A 7,611-nucleotide genomic window follows, 5' to 3' on the forward strand; every position below is an offset into this window, starting at 1 on the left:
TTATCAGTCTCCCCCACAAGTTCACATCTTTTTTTCTTTTAATTTTTTTGCAGTTTCATTCATTTTGGTCAATAACATATTATATTTATAAAGTTTAACAAAAATATGTTTTGTAATTTCCAGGGGAGATTGTGTGTGTGTGTATATGCACATGCACAAGTGTATGCTTATATATATTCATGGTAGAGGAGAAGCTATTTTTATCAGAAACATCCTCCTCAGTAAAGTGATCTAGAACTTTAAAGCCTGGGGGCAGCTGGGTAGCTCAGTGGATTGAGAGTCAGGCCTAGAGATGGAAGGTCCTAGATTCAAATCTGGCCTCAGACACTTCCCAGCTGTGTGACCCTGGGCAAGTCACTTGACCCCCATTGCCTACCCTTACCACTCTTCTGCCTTGGAGCCAATACACAGTATTAACTCCAAGATGGAAGGTAAGGGTTTAAAAAAAAAAAAAGAACTTTAAACCCCATCAACCTTGGCTCTGGTTTTGATCATAGGACATTTGTAAAGACTGGTACTTTGAGTACCCAGATGGATGTTGACCTTGTTAACATTTTAGCAAGGTAAAGACTCTGTTCTTATGTATTAAAAATGTCACCTTCTTACTATATGTATTTTTTTTACTTTTCTTGAAAATAACAGATGCTGTGATAACACAGGCAGTATTGAATGCATAGAATGAAATTCAAATATGTTAAACTGGTAAAATATTTATATTGGATTTCTTTTGCTGGTGAACAAACACTTAAAAAGCTCAGAAACTTTCACAGAGCTTCTGAAATTAAAATAAATATAAAACCAACAATATTTTTGTACTAAAGCTCACAATACAGAACATTGGGTACAGAGGCTAGTGATGCTTAAGAAAATTCAGCTCAGTTGTTTGTTAATGCTACCATTCAAAGTCACTGAGTTCATTAGCAAAGAATAAAATGAAAATCTTCTATGGGAGTAGTATTCATGTAACTGAGAATAAAATTTGCCCCTGGAGTTGAGCAAAAACCAACTCAAGGCAGATTGTATCCCTTATCGTCTCCACTTTTCTAGGAGACTTCCCATAAACGTTGCTGATGGTTGAAATGAAAAGTCTATTCAGTCTCATTTTCCAGGCGGAGTGTGTCTTTTTACAGAAGAAGCACTTAATTGTTATTGCAGTCATAGAATAAGCTAACTATCACAGGGGGACACATTGAAAGAAATGGTCTTTTCATAGCCAGAAGCTTTACCATCTTCTTATCTCTACTATCAAGATGGCTTAAAGCAGTTCTGTATGTGTAAGTTAAAAGTATAGTAGCTTTCAGTGTTCTAGTTTGTCTTCCTATAGGATCCTCCTGGAATTTGGGGGATATTGTGGGAAGTCCATGAATCCATTAGATTATCTGAGGATTGGTCTCGAAAGGAATTTAACATTTTTTTATCCTGATATTCTTTTTTCCCTTCTGCCTTGAATTAAAATTGTTATTTAATAACAAATCTGTAGGGTATATCACTTACTATAATTGCCTGCCTCTGTCTTTGTTCACATCATAGTAAAACAAACTATTTCTCATTTGTATTATTTACTTGGTAGTGATTCATTACTTTGTATGACACCAATACTAGCAATGAAGGTGCAGCTTGTAATGAATGGGTCCTCAAACTCTTTGAGGCTATGAAAATGGGGTCTTATCCCACTTGAAAGCTATGAGCAGATCTCTTTGCTTTTCCAGACCTCAATTTTCTCACTGTAAAATGGGAATTATAATACTTGTGCCCCCTTCTACTTCATTGCACTGCAGTGGGGAAGAGATTTTTAGTCCTTAAAATGTTATAAAACGTGTTTTATTGTTACATCTTTAATTATTAATTTGACATCTATTTACAGAAGGTTGGATGTCTAAACTTTTAGGATTCAGAGAAATATTTACTCTGTGCTTTCCATCTTTCAACAATTTTGCCACAAATTTCGATGGTATATAGTACAAAGAGCTCTGGCTATGGAGTGAGAGGACACAGCTTCCAATACAGTCTTTTATGCTTACTAACAGTGTGATAGCCTCCACAGGCCTCAATTTCCTCATCTGTAGGATCATTAGATGTGTTTTTTTTAAGTATTGTCCAGCCCTAGAGCTATGAACTCAGTGTTTAGATCACTGACATACTACTTACCTGTCCCTTCCTCTCCTTTTATCATTTTCCATGAACAACCTTTCTTCAGGCTGCATCAGTATCAGATTGGGAAATGTGACTGGATATGTTTATAGGCGTGCTTTAGCCACTGGTATCAGAATTGGATGAAAGGCCATTGATGCCTAATATGATTACTGGCTTTGATCTTAGATGAATTATAGGCCAAAAAAGGATTAGTTTGCTGCCCTTCTCTTCCTTTCTAAGTCTTTAAAACCAACTTCTCATTTCCAGAATGTCAAATTAGTTCCTTTTTTTATGAGTTTCCTTGTTTAATTTGTGGCATATCACAATAACAGGTAACTTTGCATTTACATTGTTGACGGGACCTTTCCCGAGACTGTTAGCATTTTGAATTTAATGCATATTTGTATTGAATCAAGATTGCTCTGCTCTTTCCTCTTTCCCCTCTCCTCATGACTCCCCAACCCTATCAATATGTCATCTACTTTCTCCAATATGTGGTTCTCCAATATATAAATAGCAGCTAGCTAACTATGTTTCTTCACTATAAAAATAAATAACTAAAAGTATGATCATTTTTGCTACTGCTATAAAATCTGTTAGGGGAAAAAAAAACAACATGCGGAGAAAGGCTTTCCCTAAGTGGGTAAACATTCCTGATTATATTTAATGTTCTTTTGAGTTAATTCATGAGTAACTGTGAAATTTGCCCATTTGATTACAATTTGTCCATGAAATGTGTCATGTGTAATTTACAAAACTTGGAGTATTACATATCATTTTGTCCTTTTACAATAAACACTTTAACAGTGCTGCTTATTTTTAGGGTTCAGTAGCTGAATTACATTCTCTTCCTTCCTTTGGTGAATGCACACACATTATTCACTCAACAACCCAGCAGACATCATCACTGAACAATTGAAGGAGCATTAATCTTGCAATAAAAATAAAAATCATGTGTTTCTGTTGTGAAGAGAGCAATGGGCTGTGCTGATTCCATGTTCCAGTGAATTCGCTGTGGAGGGAAACTTTTTTTTTCACATGTCAAATTTCTGCCACTCTCATTAAGGATTAGCAGTTTTATATTCTCTATTACATATGCCAGCTTGTTGTCCGATGAATTAAGATGAGTGTCTGTGAGAACCAGGAAAAAAGGTATATTTCATTGTCCATAGACATTTTAAGATGTCACAATTCAGCATCGTGACATTTGTTACTCAATGCATAAAAATTTCACTAATTTTATTTTTAAAGAGAGTCTTACAAGTCTGGGTAAATCTAATAGAATGAAATCTATTTTCCCCTTTGAATTCATGAAGCCATTAGCTCTGCAACTTCTTGGTCCTCTATGACCACCTCATGATCTAGGTTTAGGGAAAGCTGACCTTGTCATTTTGGCAGTCTCTCTTTAGATTGATGAATTATTGGAAATTGAGGCAGTCTTACTTCTTCATCTTGAGCTGTCAGTTGGCCTTGCCACTAGAAGGTTGTCCTCTTCATATTTATTTATTTGTCTATTGAAATTCATGGAGACTTCCTACTAAGTTGGTATTAGTGTAGGGATGGCTCAAAGTGAGGAAATTGTGGATTTTTGAAAGAATTAAAACATTTTTTGTTGACAAAGTTGACATTATTGTTTTTTTTTTAATGTTGGGCTATAAAAGTCATTATTATTCTGCCCCTATTTGGATATGTGGAATGACTTGCCCCTTCCCGAAGGATAGTGGATGGCTGTGCCCTGCTAGTTTGTGTTTTCTTTTTAGTAGTTTTTCTCCTCCCTCTGTTGCTAGACTGTTATTTATCTTCATCCTCACACTAGAATATCCAACTGCTTCATTTGGAGGCTTCTGATCTACTGTGAACTTTTAACCGTTATTGTTAGGAGTGTTTATAGTAAGTGACCATCACTAAAGCTTTGAGTGAGATCAGAAAACTTCTTGTAGGGGTAAAGTGTACCAGATGTTCCTGGAGTTTATAACAATTTAGCCACATGGTAATATGGATACAGATAGATAAATAGAAGGTACTTTAATGTGCACTTCTATTTCAGAGAGTTGATATGAAAAGTCTGACTTTAAAATTATTGTGGTTATGCTATATATATATATTTTTGAAAACTCCTAGTGTTTTACATTCCCTCACTTCCTTCACTGTAGTTTTGAATATAATTTCCTTCTTAGTTGTTCTTTTTTAATGAAAGAAGGTAGCCACCAAAAAGCAAGAGAGGGAAGAAAGATTATGGATTTCTTTGGGTAGTTTCATAAATTGGCAGCATGTAATTCCAAAAAGGCTTTAAAATGCCCCACACACTGACAACCACATATAACATAATCCCTTTCTAAAACACTGTGGGGATAGATTCAGGGCTCTGTGGTGCCATAGAAAATTATTTATACTTAGGAAATTGCATTTTCTCAGTGTGTAAAATCCATTCTTAAATCACATAACTCAGGTTTAAAAATACATATTTTTGTGATCGTGTAGCTTTTATTCTTTATGGAGAACTTTTCACATGTGAAGTTTAATAGTCTTTTGGATTAAGGTGTTTTTGTTTTTGTTTTTTTAATTTTCAGCTGTGATGTGTGGCTCAGGAGTCTGAAGATAGAGGTTCAAATACTGCCTCTGTCACTTACGACCTATAGGATTTTAGGCAAGTCATTTCACCTCTTCTTGCCTTAGTTTCCCTACTTGTAAACTGGGAGGAATGGACTAGATGACTTATAAGATTCCTTCTAGCTCTTAATATACAATCTTATGAGTCTGAAATGATAAAAGGTGGTTTATATATGTATGCATATATGTATATGTGTATACATATACACATCAGTATTTGCATATATATATACAGACATATGTGTATGTATGCACATGTGTACATATATGCATACACATAACTAAAAACAAACAACATATTTAAACAAATATATATGTATATACACCTATACATATATGAGCATATACATGTTTCTCTGTATGGATGCACACCAATATATTACACAATATGGATTTTCCTTGAATATTTTCTACTTTACTCTTGTCCTAATTCTTATGCCTTTAGATGATATTACTATTCTAAATAAATAGATAAATGAATAAATGAACCTAGTGTCTCTTGCCTCAGTCATAATACCATATCAAAACAAGTTCTAAATGTTGGTGGCCCAGCCCTTTGTGGCCTTTGGTAAGTCACTTATTCTACCTGGGCTTCAATCTCCTTATTCACAAGTGAGATGGTTGACAAGATAGATAGCTTCTGAAGGCCTGTCCTGCTCTAACCCTGTGACTCAATCTTTAACAATTCTATACTGAAATTTTGGTGAAAAAATAATTCATTTTTAAATCATCATATCTTTATAATTAAGTTTTTAAATAAAATAACTTAAATTGTGAGAAGAAAAGAAATATTTTAGCTGAGCAAAAATGGACAATCAATGCCAAGACATTGTATCAAAAGTTCACTGTTTTTTGGAAACATAAGATCACAGTTATAGATTGTTAGAAGCTTCAGTGGACCTTATGTTTCACAAACTGCCTGAGAATAACCAAGCTTCTTTTTACCAAATACAATTTGTTCTGGTAAATGTGGAGAGAATTGAGGACTCAACAGATTCATCTTTCTTGGCACATTTTTGGAGGAGTCCTGGGGAAGTGTTACTTGGCTCTATGTTGGTATTCTATATCTTCAGTCAATTTGGCATTATTTTAGAATCTTAAGAAGAAAAATCTAAAATTCCTTGTGCCACCATCCCCAACCCTTTAAGCCAAGACTAAGTAAAAGAGAGGTTTGAGTAAATTCTTTCCTACTTTCTCTGTCCTTAAGGCAGAGAACAGAAACATGACATTCTGCTCAGAGAATAAATATTTACTTATCTACAATATCTATTCATGAGTTTCAGTTTTACTGTTAGATTAACTGTCAGTTTATTGTTTGTGTATCTTTTGAGGCAGCTTAGAGTAATGGGGGTGGGGGGATTAAACCACCAGACATAATAAAGAAAACTGAATTTAAGTGTCATCAGTGACCTGGACCAAGTCCCTTAACCTCTTTAAGTCTCAGTGTCCTCATATGTAAATTAGGACCAATTTATCTTACTTGTCCTTTTGAGTTTCTTAGAAGAAAATGCTTGGAAAACCTTGAAATTATGTAAGTGTGAACTAGTATTATTACTATTATTATTATTCAAGCTTATCCATATCAGCCTGGAGTATTAAGTAGGTTTCATAAGCTCCTTGAGGGCAGGGAATTAATTTGTTCCACTTTAATTGTACTGAACATAGGGTCATTAATGTAGTTAATTAAAAATATTTACTGAGCACCTTGCAGGTTCTAGCCACTATGCCAGATAGAAGGCATACAAATAATTGAATGAAATAATCTTCGTTGCTAAAAAAGTAATTCATATTCTAACTGGGAAGGCAACAAGCATAAACAGAAAGTAAGTATATCCTGAATCAATATAAAGAGAATAAAAAAATGATAATTTAAGAGGGAGAGTACCAGGAGTTGACGGGATCAGGTATCATAAAATGAAGGAAGAGAAGACTTGGAGGTGGAAGTAAAAAAGTACATCCAAGTTATGGGGGCGGGATGTTGTTTGGGGTTGGTCATTGGAAACAAGAGATACAGTGTGTGTATGAGGAACAGAGTAAAAAAATGGCTCTATTGTTGAAGGGAAATGGAAAATATAGGATGAAAAGAAATATTGGAATAAGTTTGTATTAAATTCTGTAAGTTAAAACAGAAGGGTTTATATTTGATTCTAGACATAACATGAAACCACTGGAGTTAATATTTTGAGTGAAGAAATGACGCCTCCATTTGAGGAAAATCACTGTATCAGCATTGTGGTGAATGAGTTGATTCAAGGAAAGACTTAATGAAAGACCAATTTGGAGGCCTTTGTAATCTATGTGCAAAGTGATGAGGGCCTAAACTAAAGGGATTAGTTGTATAAATATAGAAGGGTGCAGATACAAGAAATATTATTGAAATAGAAATGGAAAGATGTGGCAAATAATTGGATATGTGGAGTGTCAGAGAAGGAGGAGCTGAGGATAACACTGAGGTTATGTATCTGGGAGATTGTTGAGATTAGAATAATTGTGGTGCTCTTGAGAGAAATAGGGAAGATTTGAGGAGGCATGGGTACAGATTAAAAGTTAGTTAGTTCAGTTTTGACATGTAGAGTTTGAAGTATCTTGATTACATGTACTTGAAAATACTCAACTGGTAAATGGTGATTTAGGTTTAAAACTTAGAGATTAGACCTAGATATTCATTATTTCTTAAAAGTTTTAGTGCAATTTAGGCTTTCACAGCACTGTGCCTACCCTGTAATAGCTAGCGCTCTCTCTCTCTCTCTCTCTCTCTCTCTCTCTCTCTCTCTCTCTCTCTCCTATCTCTTTCCTCTCTCTCTCCTTCTTCTTCTTCTTCTTCCTCTTCTTTCTTTTCTTCCTCTTCTTCTTCTTCTTCTTCCTCTT

At 34.8% G+C, this 7,611-nt stretch overlaps 1 protein-coding gene across 1 annotated transcript in view; it reads left to right on the top strand.

Moving 5' to 3' along the window:
• PTPRD (protein tyrosine phosphatase receptor type D) overlaps nt 1-7,611 on the top strand; it is a 610,060-nt gene that overhangs the window by 356,047 nt on the left and 246,402 nt on the right. The window lies entirely within an intron of this gene.

The sequence above is a fragment of the Gracilinanus agilis genome, chromosome 1 (assembly GCF_016433145.1).
Source record: "Gracilinanus agilis isolate LMUSP501 chromosome 1, AgileGrace, whole genome shotgun sequence".
Taxonomy (NCBI): Eukaryota; Metazoa; Chordata; class Mammalia; order Didelphimorphia; family Didelphidae; genus Gracilinanus; species Gracilinanus agilis.